We start from the raw sequence: 16,316 nt of genomic DNA, 5'->3' as shown, positions 1-16,316 counted from the left end.
AAAATGCTATGTAATTACATTGTCAAAATTTAGATACATGTAAGTTTAAATATTTTATTCCTATATTCAATAAGAGAAAATAAAAAGTTATACATATGTGGCAAATTTGATCCTGATTTTTTTCCTTTCTGTTATTAATCAAATTTAAAAAAAGAAATAAGGAAAAAATTTTGAAAATTTTTATTTTATGAAAGTATTTTGAATCAATCAAAATATTCCATTAAAATACATAGTATTTGTAGTTTTTTTTTTATATCCAAATAATAACTTTTAAGGAAAAAAATTCAGAGACCTTTAGAACAATATATTAAATATAACATTGATGAGATTATTTATGGTGTTACGAAAACTAATTATGGTTGTGTTTTTTAATTTCTTAAAAAAGTATTATACAACTTGAAATTTGATTTTTAAAGTTTTTTTATTTTATAAAATTTATATAAATATGTCTGATTTAATTCGTCTTTCATGATAAACTAAGTAAACGTGTGATTGTTCATGATTTTTTTTTCTTAAAGAATTGTAATAACATTATCTTTAAACATTAAAGAAAAATCTCTTTGTAGATAGATACAAATCTTATAGTTGAACAAAAAAGGTAAATAACAAAAATCATGTATTATTCAGGTATCGAATTAGTATTTACTTCTAACTAAAATCAATCAATAAATAGTCCATATCTTTGAACAAGTTCAAATTCATTTTTATATTATGATTTTAATTTTCTTATGCCTTCTAATTAATTATTATTTCTACCCAAAAAAAAAAAAAGTTCCTTTCGGCATTAAACATATATGGATATTTTTTGTTGACCCAAAGGCCAAAAGTAAATATTACTTAGAACTTAGAAGTTAGAACAAGGATATGTTGGGGACCCAAAAGATAATGTTATTCACAAATTTTTAAGGAAAAAATCATTAATAAATCACACCTTTAATTAGTTTCCCATGATACTATAAATAATCTCAACAATGAGGTTGATTATTAATCTTTCAAGAAAACAAAACAAACTTTTCTACAATGGCTATCAATGGTTATACAAAAATCTTCTTATGCAATCTTCTTGTTGCTCTGCTTTTGGCTTCAGGTAAGCAAAAATATTTCCCCATCCATTTTAAAATAATGATTTCTTTGACTTTTTTTATATATTAAAAAATAGTGTGTCTAATACAAATAGGTCTAAATTTATTAAATTTTTTAATGTATTTAAAAAAAATAAAACCACGGTTATTTTGAAACAGAACGAATACAACAAATATGTGAATTGATAAATTATTATTGGATTTTCTTGCAAGAAGGCTCTCTAAGAAGGCCGAGCCAATATATATATACAGCCATACAGGTTAACCACAAAAAATATCTTCGAATTACTTAAATGCTGATAAAAATACACATAAATTTTATTATTGACAAAAATTCTCTTTTTTTTTGGTGACTTTTGACAAAAATTCTTTAAATAATTTAAAAACGCAACAAAAATTACTAAAAGTAAATATATATTTTTAAAAATTATCTTAGATATTAAATTTTGATGTGATTTTTTTAAGCATAATTAAAAAAAGAGATATTATTATTCTTAAAATTTGGTAATTTTTTTATAAGTATATATTTTTTTTGTAATTTTTTAAAAGTATTATTAGTTGTTAACAAAAAAATTACAAAAAAATATACTTAACGAAAAATTACCAAATTTTAAGGATAATAATATCTCATTTTTTTAATTATGCTTGCAAAAGATTGTATCAAAATTCAATCTCTAATGTATGAAAAATACATATTTAATGTTAGAGAATCTTACAAAAAAACTAACATTAAATATGTATTTCTCAAAAAATATACTAGATCCGATTTGAAACACATATTAAATCCAATCTGATGATTTTAGGGTGTATTGGATAGAGATTTTGGTCATATCCAATCGGATTCGATATGCATACTCTCGTACTTAGGTTGGTCAAGTGGTTAGTTTACTTATCTGCTTAAAAAAGTGTTATATGTTTAAATTTTATTTTGTGCATGTAACTACTCATTGGTTAACGATAAACCTTTAAACGGAGTTATAATTTGTAACATATTAGTCCCTAGTTTGTCGTGGTAAAAAAACATCGTAGAAAAAAATTAAAATCTTTTAAAATTTAAGAACAAAATTAAAATTTTGGATAGATATTAAGGGCATTTATTTATTATACTTTTCTGAAGAAAAAGGAAAAAAAATGCCCTATGGAAGTAAAAACCAATTTTGTCTTTATATTATAATTTTTTCACAAATATATTTATTTTCAAAGAAGTTATATATTTTTTGCACATACAAATTCTAATGACCACAATGTGTATTGAATATTGCAGAAGCAACAATTTGCACAATGGCAGCAAGAACAATGTATGAGAAGGAGAGTATGCAGTGCTTTGATGAAGCAAGTAAATTATTTTGTCCAGATCCTCAGCACCTAAAAGATGATGCTTGCTATAAGTACTGTCAAGACATGTACTATGTTATAGGACATTGTGTTACTACTCCTACTCCACTAGGTTGTTGTTGTCTGATCGTTAGCTGAAGTTTATGGCAAGTGCTTATGATTATGATGATTATAATAGCTATATAAGCATAATAATAAGTATGTTTAATTATTCTGTTGATTTTTATAATTTTATTAAATTTTTAATTAAGTTTTTATATTTTTTTAATTGAGTTTTTATACTATTTTTAATTTTGTAATTACGTTCTTTTATATTAAAAATATTAAAATTAACATAATATTTTTACCAAAATATATGCGGTTCAATTTGCAAGAAAATATTTAGTTAACTTTAATATTTTTTTATATTGGAAATGACTTAATTACAAAATTAAAGTAATGTAGGGACCCAATTGAAAAGAAAAAAAAAGTATAGAGACTTAATTAAAAATTTAGTAAGACTACAGAGACCAACAAAATAATTAAACCTAATATATAAGCATAATAATATGTTGGGTTTATCTATCATGTATCCTATTCCTAAGGTACGTGTTAAGATTACAAAACAAAAAAGTTTTTATTGATAATATAAAAAATTTAAATTTTTAATATATTTATTTTATATTTATTAAATAAAAACATTTAAAATTTTTCATTAATAATAAATTTATCATATATCCTTAAAATATATGTTAACTAAATCTTAATATATTTTAAGCATCACTACAATTAAAGTTATATTTTTTTTTTATTTTGATAATATTTTTATTTTTTAAATTGAAAAGCGTCATTAACTAATAAACAAAACAATACTTTAATTTTAATAATATTTTTTAAGTTGTTAAATTTATATAGCTATTATAATTACCATAATTATAGCATAATAGCATGCGTGTGTCTATAATATATATGCCTTGTTTCCATAATATAATTAATAATAGGTCAAAATAAATGTATATTCAGAGCTCCAAAATAATAATAATAACTGAGACCTTAATTTTGGGCTTTACATATATAAACTTAATATATGAAAGTGAAATGAACTTGTTATTTACTTTGATTATTTTAAATTTACTTATTCTATGCAATGTCAATAAAAGAACTATTGAAATATATAAACACATACATAAACACATTAGGCACATTGATATCCCCGATATAATTACTTCAGATTGGTTAGATCAACCCAAATTATGCCGTAAGAATAGCCTAAAAATATAATGGCACTAAAATTATAAACTCAAATCCGAACCCAAAAAAAAAAAAAAAAAAAAGAAAGAACTCGTCTTAATAACCCAGCCCTGCAATTTTTCTAAGTGTATCCAGAAACCTATAAATATGTAAAATTATTTTCAAAGATAAACTTTAACAGTTTTTCTTTGAAAATGTCATAAATTAAAACTTATGAAATGTATTTCACCAATACATTTAATATTGCAATATCTCACTTTTCCATTTCATTAATATTAATTTGTATATTATGGACATCAGATCCTTGGATAATTGGCAAGTTTGATTTGATAGTAGATTAATAGATTTTATAAATCAGTGGCAGTTAAAATAATATATGCGTAATTGGCAAGAATATAATCAGTGTTTAGTTTTTAAATTGTTGCTAATGAAATCAATTTTTGAATGAGTTGGAAGCAAGAAAAAAAATGGTCAAAGATAATATTTTTTGTTGTTATTTTAAAGTACTTATTTTCATAAAAGAAAATTAACAAATACAATAATTACTTGTCGCAATCACATTTTACACACACTTTTTCTGTGTGATCTGGTTTGATAAAACATTTTCACTTTTAATTTGTATTTGATATTTGTGCTCCTAAGTTTTAAAAGCTACTGATAATTATTAAAAATAACTAAAGAGATATTTTTTTTAAAATAATTTAAATTTATCAAAACTGAAAAATGTAATATAATATTATATTTATTATAAATAACTATATTATTTATTACTGTTTATTATATATATATATATATATATATATATACTAAAATCAGTTTAAAATTTAAAATTAAAATAATTTTATCAAGCACAATTGTTATACTTTATATTTAACATTGAATACAAATTATTTGATTCATTCACCTCCGATAAGTTTTAAATTAGTTTGATAGATTACTTCTCTGATTTTAGATAGATTTAGCTTTTGTATGTTACTTTTATTATTATTCAATGATTTGGGCGACACAATTAGTCTTAATATTTTTGCTTACTGAAATTGTATGGAAATTTTTATTTTTATCTTATAGTAAGATTACATTAAAATTAGATGAAATTTTTTTAAATTCAAATAAAATATTTTAAATTTTAAAAACTAAAATAAAATTACATTCAAACTTAAGAAATTAATTTAGTACTTTACTCTTTATCTAATTATGCAAGGAATTAGTGATTTTCACTAATACTCGAAGTTTGATTTCTATACGTGTGTGTGACACTTTTTACCGTGATACTATATAAAATAATAGGAAATTAAATATTATTACGTTGAAATCCTGATAAATAATTCTGTTCAGAAATAATTACGTTGCATGAGGTGTTTTTTAAATATGAGATTGCCTATATGTATATATGATTAACATAAGCTTTAGAATAGAAATGGTAAAACTAAATTTTAAACTGAATTGTGGGTAAGTGCATGAAATTGATGCTTAAGGGCAAAATGGATCATTAGATTAATACAGTCATACAGAAGTACATAGTTTGCTAAGAAGTACGGACATACACCTTGTTAAATTATCGTGTCTATATGTTAGAGATATTTTAGATACGATGATATACATACCTTTTAACTTCTGCGTTTAATTGTATCTTTAAAAAAAAAATTCATCAAATACAATTGAAAATACCTAAATACCATAAGGTATCAGCGTATCCAACCTTTTTATTAATATATATTATTGAAATAAGTTTAAAAATAATATATATTATTATTTATTAAATTTTTTTTAAATACTTTATATAATTAAAAATATTATTAAAATTTATCTAAAAAATATTTTATATTATATATATATATCGTGTCTCCGTACCTTATAAGAATTAATATTTGTGTGTCTACATATTTCGTGTCCTGTTGTGTTCTATATTTAATTTGTATTAATATCCGTGCATTATAAATAACTTGTTGGAGTATACCATATTTTGGTTTTTGATAAAATCTTTTTTTATTTTAATATGCAATATATTATTGAGAGATATTTTCTTAGAATTTTACTGATTTTTCCACAAGAAAAAATACTTTAGCATATTAATGATGGAATAGATTACTGCACCTCCTCTACTTAATTTACTCGTCCGCTTAAGTAAGTGATGGAATTCAAATTTTATCTTATGCATATAGCAATTCATTGGCAAACAGTAAATCTTTGAATGGAACTCAAATTCGCGATAAATTAGTACTTGATTGTCGAATTAGAGGAAAAAAAGGTTCTAAATGTCCACTATTTATATCATGCTTTCGGATAGATCTAAGTGAAGCTGAAGCAGTATTACGTCTAGCTAATGAGCCTAGGGCATATTTTCCAATCTAGAACGTTTTTCATATTAACATGACTCTTTGGTCTTCTTTCTTTCTTCACTATACAAGGTTCCAAGTTATTCACCTAGTATGTATTTATTTCCTAGTTCAAATGCATTACTTGATAACTTGTTAGTTGTTAAGCTTTAATCATCAAGGAGAGGTAAAAATAAAAAGCATGGTTACTATAAAATTCATTATTTAATAATTATATATGAATCTATCATGATGATGAATTAGCTAGGTATATATATGACACACTACGTTCATTGTCCATGCATGTTCATTGCTGCTTCTATTGTGTCTTTTCAACTTTCTCCCTCTGTTTCAAGGTTCATAATGTTTCCTCTACCTACCTATGTTGTTGGTTTTATTGCAAGGTATGCAATTGCCAAGCTTTATGAGAGACATATTTCGATGGAATTTTCTTAGGGGAAATTGTGATATTGGAACCTCGCTATAAATTTTATTATTACCTCGGCAACACCACACCTTGGTAACTAGCGGCCATAAACAGATGATTCCGTTTTACTGGCTAAAATTTATTGATCTGTTTATCCATTAATTTCTTCTGCACTGTTTGCAAATTATGTATTTTGGTGTTTTAATTGGTGGTACTTTAAATTTCAATGACACTAACATTGTGTGACATGGTTTTTCCAATTTTGCACATTTCAGGTACCAATATTTTTCAGATTTCACTATGCAGAGAAAGTGGTTACTTGTGCTTCAAGACTTCTTGGTAAAACAGGAAAACTTCTGATTTTAGCTAGTGGTAGCAATGAAAAGCCTCCTCTCTTTTTCCAAATGGCTCGCGTCTAAAGATCTTAAATTTGACTTTCTAGTTTTATGTTGTTCGTTTCTTACCAATTACTGCAAGGAAAAATCAAATTACAATCTTTAAATTTTTTTTAAAGTTAAATAATCTTCTTAATTTGATTGATGAAATTTGCTCACTAATGAGTAGTTTATAGCCTATATCAACTCACCTTATTATAAATGGATTCATCTTATATGCATACACTGTTAATTGTTAAATAAACATGTCTTGTGGAAGAGTAAATTTTCATATTAGCCATTGAAGATTCATGCAATTATCTGATTTGTCCCAATAATTTTAATAATTTTATCATGATTGAGCCCTCAAACATCTTCGTAAATTTTAATTTGCACACCAGAGTTCACCTGCCATTTAACCCCTTTTTCTATCACATACCTTCTCTCTATAATGCTTTGCCAAGTCCATGATAAATTATTCCCAATCTGAGCATTTATAAAAGATGAAAAGAAAAATATCTACTCTCTAGTACCTTGTGTATTAATGAATTGGTCTTGGTTAACATTCTCTAGCTTTGCTTGCCAAGCATGGCCAAGTTAAAAACTTTTAAATTTTTGGGTAAAATATATTTTTTGTTCCTGAAGTTTTACAAAAGTTTTAAAAATACTCCTAAATTTTATTTTATTTCAATTTTGTCCTAAAAGTTTTCGATTTGCATCAAATATGCCATTGACGGCTAATTTTTCAAAAAATTTAAGACCAATTAAACAACAATTTCATAAGAACAATCCTCAATACAAGCAAATCAATCATAATTTTCATGCATTATTGTTAGGTTGGTCTTAAATTTTTTTAAAAATTTAGCCGTCGAGAGTATATTTGATGCAAATCGAAAACTTCTGGGACAAAATTGAAACAAAATAAAACTTTGGAGTATTTTTGAAATTTTTGTCAAACTTTAGGGACAAAAAATATACTTTATCCTAAATTTTTAAATCCCAATCTTCCCTGATCTTTCTCTCTACAAACGGTGTCCCATTTGATCCATTGCATTGAGTGCATTTTTTTTTTATTTGGATTCTCTAAAGTTTAAATTTCACTTTAGAGAGTAAAGTGTAATCTCTCACTATTTATTTCATAGGTGGGATCAAGAGAAAATATGAGAGAGAAATTATTTAAGGATGAGAGATCACACTTTATCCTCTAAAGTAAAAATTTAAAATTTAGAGGATCCAAATTCTTTTTTTTTTCATTATTTTGCTGACTCCACTAAAATATCATAATTTTTCTTTGGATTTCATCTATTAGTGGGTCTAGGAGTTTGAAGCAACTCAAAGTATATATAGACTCTACTGTTTTGACTGCCTTAATTAAGACTTCTCTTCTACTTAATGACAGTATAGATCTCTTCCATAAGTTTAGCTTCTTGTTCATCTTATTCTCTATGTAGCTAAATATAGCTCCTTTTGATATATTAACCACTAATAGAAGTCTAAGATATTTGTCCTGCGTTCCCACATTTGCCACCTGTAAGAGTTCGGACAGATCGTTTCTTAATTTTCGGGGAGTATTTTAGCTAAAGAACACTTAGGATTTGTTTAAGTTGATAATTTGGCCGCTGATTTCACTATACTCCTGCAATATTTGAATCAAATTTTGACATGTTTGGGATGTAGCTTTGCCAAATAGGATTGAATCATCAACAAAAAATAAGTGACTGATTGTTGGCCATCTCTGATTTAATCTTAAGTCAGTAATCTCTCCTTTTTGTTCTCCCTTGTGTAACAAATGGGACAAACCTTCTATCCAGATAGAAAAAAGTAAAGAAAAAATAATTTCTTTATCGGAGTCCTCTTGTCGGCTTGAAAAAGCCATGTGAGTGACCTTCCACAGTAACAGTGTATAAAACTGTTGTGACATATTCCTTCAACCAATTGATCTATTTCTCACAGAAATCCAATTTTCGTAATGTCTCCCAAATAAAACTCAATTCTATCTGATCATAAGCTTTACTCATGTCTAGTTTAAGGGCCAAGTCAAAATCATTATATTTATTATTCTTCAAATAGTGCATAAACTCGTGGACAATAATAACATTGTCACTAATGAGTCTTCTTTTAATAAAAACGCTTTGATTCATACTAATCACCTTATCCATCATGAACTGCATTCTGTGAACTAAGATCTTTGATACAATTTTATAAAAAATTATACCGAGACTTATAGGTCAGATTTGGTCCATAGAATCAGTACACGTAACCTTTGGAATTAAACATATTTGAGTGTGGTTTAGAGATCTTAACAATTTACCTCCAGAAAAAAAAGCTCCTTATTGCCTGGAACACATTTGGCTTTATAATTTTTCAATAAAATTGGTAGAATTTTGTTGTGAAACCGTCTTCTCCCGGGGCGCTATAAGGATTAACTGAAAATACAACTTGCTTTATCTCCTTCTCTGTCACTGGTCTAAAGCTTAGTTTGGTAAAACTTTTACTTTTCAAAAGTAGCTTATAAAAGATAACTTTTAAAAGATAGTTTTCTAAAAGTTGTAGCATTTATATTTGGTACATCAAATTAAAAATAACTTTCAATAAACACAAGCAATAACAATTGCGTTTGGTAAAATAGCTTTTAAAATTTAAAAATATTATAATAGATATAAATGCAAGTATTAAATTTAAAAATTAGTTAGCATATGAGGTTATATTAGACTTTTAAATTTTGAAAAGCATAAGCCAACTTTAAAAAGCTCTATCTTATGTGCTTTTAAAAGTAACCCAATCTTTTAAAAGCTGCAAGTACAACCATATAGTCTTTTTGATTTACCAAGCACAAACTCCTATTCAAAGCCTAACAAAGCTCCTCTTCATCCTTCCATCCACCTTTTTCTCCAAACCTTCCAACGCCTCCATAGGTCCTTCAGGTAAGAAGTATGAAAGAGTTGCTAAAAATAATTCTCTACAATTTCACTAATCCCCGCCACATCTGACTTTTGTTGTCCATTTTCATCTATCAACCTTTCCAACCTATTGTGTCGGTTTCGAGCTTAGAATTTTGAGTGAAAGAATCATGTGTTTTGGTCCCCCTTTAGCCATTTAATCCTCGACTTCTCTTTCCACACTCTGTTCTTTGCTTTTTTCAGTTTTCAGTTTCTATTTGAGTTTCAAAACAGCCTTGGCTAAGTTGTTCGGGTTGAAAGTTTGCCATCATCAAGCTTATGCCGGCAATATTTAAGCTTGCTAAATAAGACAAACATAGCCAAACCAGAACAGTTAAGTTGCCAAGCCTCTTTAACAATTCTGGCCACCTCTTCCTCCTTACACCATCGTTCTTGGAATCTAAATTTTCACTTCGGTTTCTTACTCTGCTGATCTGAATTAAGAATGATGGGACAATGATCAGATCCAATATCTTCCATGTGCACCACCGATGCCCTTGGATACTCCATTAGCCAGTTGTTAGATACGAGGCATTTATCCAATCTTTTCGAATTAAATTCTTGCCAAATTGTTGATTACACCAAGTAAATTTACCACCTTCAAACCCAACATCTCTCAATTGGCCTTTATCCACAAACCGATGAAAATTAGCTATAGAACTTGCTGATTTAACTCTCCCTCCTTCCTTTTCATGATGAGCCAAGATAGCATTGAAATCTCCTATTACCACATACCACTCCCCAACCGATTCTAGCATATTTAGCATCTTTAAATATTGAGTGTTACGCATTTGATCATTACTATGCAAGTGAACTACAATTACATCCCAAGTCTTGTTTTTAAGGTTTTCATACCAAGTAAAATGAATAAAGAACTCACCCATGTCAATCAGTGTCACCTGAACACTTGATTGCAAAGCCAAAGCCAAGTCACTCATGGTTTCTTGGGGATCAACATAAACAAACTCACTAAGATCCAACTTCTCATACTGTTTTCGAACGAACAATGCACTATTTTTTTGTCTCATACAAGAACATCACTTCGGGGGAATGGGATCTTCAGATCTCTTGTATATTGTGGAACTGCCAAGATTTTTTTCAATCCTCGGTAGTTCATCATCTTTATGGCATTTGGAGTGCTATTTGTGGGTTGGCACCTTCCCCATTTCAGCAACCTCAATTTCATCAAATCTTTTGTAATGCCATTCCTCCATCCTTTTTATTTCGCCTGCCCCTCTCTTGATACCCACCATATTCATTATAGGTGTTCCTCTCTCTCTTGCAAGATGCTTGAGTTTCGATTTTTTGTTGCTGCTTCTTATTGATTTATACGATTTGTTCAGGACAAATCACCTTAGTTACATCCATTGTGTTCTGCCTATTTTTTGATTTTTGATCAATGCGTACAATTGAAAGTGACCATTTCTCACCTCCTATTTTATCTCTTACATTTCGTCTTTCCTAACTCAGGATATTGGTAAGGTCCACCATAGTTGTGCTTTTTCCTCCCACCATTACCTCCCTGTCCTCTATTCTTCCCACTCCATCAGCTTGGTCACAATTATTCTTCTCTTTCACCGATAATGTTGTCATACTTTTAAGAAAATTAACTGGTGTAGGCCTTCGCATATGGTTTTTGTTGTAAAAAGTGTTGGATTTGTTGTTGAGATTCAAGTTCTCCTTTGTGGGTTCTATCTTCTTTCTCAACTGTTCTGCTCTCAACCATTCCCTCAACCTTCCTCCACAACCTTCTCATTGGATGAATTCACTACCTCTTCATTACAGTATCTTAATTCATGCCCTAAGTATCCACATAGTGAGCAGTAAAATCTTATTCTTTCGTATTTCAGCTACACTTCCAGGACTTTTTATTTGCCCCAGCCACTTTTTTTAACAATTTTTTTGAGTTTTTGGGTGACACCTAAATTTATCTTAACCTTAACAATTTAAGATTCTCTTCCCCTCATGGCAAACAGCCCAACCTCCAAGACTTCCCCAATCGCTTCTCTGATCTTTCGTCCTAAGTCACAAGTTTTATAGTATTCTGACAAACCCCATAATTGAATCCAAATCGAAACATAAGAGAACTTAGCATTATTAATCTCCATATTCTTACTCCATCGCTTAATGTTGACAATGTAGGTTTTTAGTAATCAAGGGACCTCCTTTTCTATTTTGATCATGTCCTGTTTTTTTTTCGAAAAAAAAAAACTGGAATACATTATCTCCATGTTTAGTTGCTCAGGGTTGCCTCCAGATAGTGTACATAGCTAGTTCAATAGTGCCAATGGTAAAGATTTTATCAGCTATAATCCTTCTTACAAGACTTCTTCCACACACCTCCAAACCCTCTTTGATGTCTTCATTATCAAAGAGAATCACTCTCTCCTTTTTCAGTCTCTTTTGTTTCTTTTTACTGTCAGTTTTTGATCCACTATCCTTTATAAATGTGGCGATAGAAAATTAGTATTGATCTCACTGTTATGTAAAATTAGGATTCGTTTCAATGAAAAACTTTTTAAATTTTATTCAAATCCTAGTAGAGTACTTACAACTCTAATAGACCAAAAATTATAATTAAAATTTAAAAGTTGGTATTAATTAGAAGTTGCTATTAAACTTTTAATTTATTGATTTTTTGGTTTGTAGACTAGGCCAAGATAATATTACAAGAGGTTGGGACTTATGAGGACCCTAGACATTTCATAAATTTTATTGTTCTATGTTTTTTTTTTAAAATTAAATAATATAGTCAAATTCTTAATGAGTATCGATGCCAATTTTTCCAAAGAAAGACATGACCTTTCTATTTTTTTTTTACCAAAGATATGAGACTCGAAGACTAAAACCCCATTTTAGTCCTTGAGATTCACGCGATTACTCATTTTGGTCCTCGAAATTTAAAATTACCTATACTTGTCCTCCAGATTTAGATCCAGGCACCAATGTAGTCCCTCAACCCTTTCCGATGATGACTCAGCAAACGGAGTGCCTTGGTGGCACCCTCCCTGCCATGCTGGACCCTACAACGGCTAGCTGACGTGGCGAGGGTTGTATTTGTACCCAATTTAGTCCCTAAAACCTAATTTTCTCTCATTTATTTGAGTTAGGTTCTTCTTCAACTTCCGTCTTCCTTCCTCTTGTCTTCTTATTCTTCTTTATCTTCTTCTTCTTCTTGTCGTTATTTGTTAAATATTCTTCTTCTTCTTGTTCTCAGTTTTGTTGAATCATGTGTAAGTCACAGGAATACCACTAATTAAATTATTCATTCCATTCAAATATTTTTGCACAATACATATTCCATTACATTACATTACACATGAATCTTCCATCATTTTTTCTTCAAAATTTGTAACACATCACTAACAAAAATACTACCATCATAAACACAGCTACCATCAACAAATGGGTCATAAATTTTTGACTTCTTACAGCATCTTCCAACCTCCCAACGCTCCATGCTAGGTTCATCTTCATTCTACCATTGACTCTATCAGAATCTGTTATTCCAGCACTTTCCTCTTGTTCAATGTCAGCCCAAACAAACATACCACACCAAGTCTTTCCCCTTGTTTGAAATGAACCAACAAAAGATGATGAAATGAAGCAGGCAAGAACAAATGAACAAAATATCATATATTTAACTTACATTATAATTGAGACATCTAAAAAATGGCTTGTTTGGATTTGATTCTGTTCCAGACCATCGCAGAACTAGACGGTAACCATACCCACACCATTCCGACACTCTCGCACTTCTGTTCTGGCTTTGTGACGTGGCCCAATTAATGCTTGAACGAGAGCGAATTGAGTTTCCAGCTGCGGTGTTCCACCACCCACCATGGTGCTGCAACTAATAACGACAAATGACAAATATTTAACAAGAAGAAGAGCAACAACAAGAAGAAGAAGATAAAGAAGAATAAGAAGACAAGAGGAAGGAAGACGGATGTTGAAGAAGAACCTAAGCAACAACAAGAAGAAGAAGATAAAGAAGAATAAGAAGACAAGAGGAAGGAAGACGGAAGTTGAAGAAGAACCTAACTCAAATAAATGAGAGAAAATTAGGTTTTAGGGACTAAATTGGGTACAAATACAACCCTCGCCACGTCAGCTAGCCATTGCAGGGTCCAGCGTGGCAGGGAGGGTGCCACCAAGGCACTCCGTTTGCTGAGTCATCACCGGAAAGGGTTGAGGGACCACATTGGTGCCCGGATCTAAATCTGGAGGACAAGTATAGGTAATTTTAAATCTCGATGACCAAAATGAGTAATCGCGTGAATCTCAGGGACCAAAATGGGATTTTAGTCGAGACTCGAACCTGTAACCTATTAACTGAGTATAGGGTGACTATGTCATTTGAACTATAACTAATTGGCACATGACCTTTCTATTTTGCTTCCATTTCTCCTAGGCAATTAATTTTTATATTAGATCTTTTATGGTATTAATATATAATTTATAAAAATGACATTATAATTAAAAACTCACATATTTAATATATATTTTTGCGATTAAAAAATTTGGAAAACATATTTTCCACCTAATAACACAATCTTCCTCAAACAAAAACCCTAAACCAAAATATGATAACATCTATAAAATTCTAATCCGATATCATCGTTCATAGTAAGTAGTAAGTACCATGTCATTTAATTAACCTTTTAACATATCATTTTTGTTTTTCATTTTTGGTCTATCGTTGTATAATAATTAAGTTAAGAATAATTTACCACCAACCAATAATTTTTTTTACAACATTTAAATTATTTGGAATTTTGCTTTTCTGTGTTTTTGTTCACAACTCTTTTCCTCTAATACCTTGCCTGTCTTTTCCATAACCTTCAACCCAAATATATATTTTCTACATAGATTTGTTAAGTGTCGTCATCATAAAAAATTATAGAAAATGATTATTTAGAAAAGTGAATATAAGAATTGTTTCCAACCCATCAATCCTCGCATACAGACATACAGTGCCTATTTAATTTGATTAAAATGCTAGATAGAATAACATATAATAAATTTTAACTTTTAACTACATATTATTGTACTACTATTACCTAAGTAATTTTATCAGAAGTGAGTTTTTTTCACCCAAGTTTAGCTTACAATTTTGTTTAATTTTAGTATATGACATATTTGACATGGATAATTTTATGTCAAATTCAGTTTTTTTTAGCATCGGAATGGTCAAATAAAAAAAAAAACTAAGTCTATCGAATCAATTAGTTTTTAAAAACTAAAATAAAAATAATTAATTTATTTTCATAAACTAATTTAATTTATTTTAAAAATTAATTAGTTTAGTTAATTTTGTAACTTTTTATTTAAATATTTAATGTTAAACAAACTAAATTTGACCAACAATAAAAAAATATTATATGTCTTTTTTTATTACTTGATCATAAAATATTTTCTCATAACTTTATTTATTTGTAATAATTATTTTTTAATTTTAAAAGAAAACCAAAACCAAAAAAATCTTCAAACAACAAAAAAAACTATGTAATTGACATCAAAGCCCATACATCTTTTTCCCAAAAAGACAACAATGTCAAGTTGTCAATAAAAAATTTAACATCACATCAATTATTACATCACAAATTATTGGAGACAAAATTCTACTACTTCCATATCCCATCATAATGGTTACTATTTCACGTGACAAATACAGAAATAGCAGAGCAATACGCCAATGTATGGCATATCTCCTCCTTTCCACTTTAAAGATTTAGGGTTTAAACTTTATAAATTATGCGAAAAAAATATAATAAAATATGTGAAAAGTGTGGTGTGTTGTGTGCTTAAAATTGAAAATTATCTAATTCATTAAGGTATCTAAAATTGGAAGTTATCCAATTTATTAACAAAAAAAAAAAAACAGAGCAATACTACTTGTCCCTGTCTAAAACGAGATACGAAGAATCTATACTTGGGAAGTCACTCTCCACCGATACACATACATAATTGATAATATTGTCTGTGTTGACAACAAAGTGAACAAAAACTTAACGTCACATCAATTGTTACATCACAAATTATTGGGGACAAAACTCTGCTACTTCCATATTCCATCATAATAGCAGAACAATACGCCAATGTATGGCATATCTTCCCCTTTCCACTTTAAAGGTTTAGGGTTTAAACTTTAAAAATTATGCGAAAAAAATATAATAAAATATGTGAAGAGTGTGGTGTGTTGTGTACTTAAAATTGAAAATTATCTAATCCATTAGGATATTTAAAATTGGAAGTTATCCAATTTATTAAAAAAAAAAAAAAAGCAGAGCAATACTACTTGTCCCTGTCTAAACAAAATACAGAAAATCTATACTTGGGGAGTCACTCTCCACTAATACACATACATAATTGATAATATTATCTGTGTTGACAACAAAGTGAACAAAAACTTAATATCACATCAATTATTACATCACAAATTATTGGAGACAAAATTATGCTACTTCCATACTCCATCATAATGGCTACTACTTCACGTGATAAATACAGAAATAGCAAAGCAATACGCCAATGTATGACATATCTCTCCCTTTCTACTTTAAAGGTTTAGAGTTTAAATTTTAGAAATTACAATTATGAAAAAAATATAA

The sequence above is a fragment of the Arachis ipaensis genome, chromosome B2 (genome assembly GCF_059453495.1).
Source record: "Arachis ipaensis isolate K30076 ecotype BB chromosome B2, ASM5945349v1, whole genome shotgun sequence".
In the NCBI taxonomy this organism is placed as follows: Eukaryota; Viridiplantae; Streptophyta; class Magnoliopsida; order Fabales; family Fabaceae; genus Arachis; species Arachis ipaensis.
The sequence above is the reverse complement of the archived record's forward strand: the minus strand, read 5'-3'. Positions refer to the sequence as shown.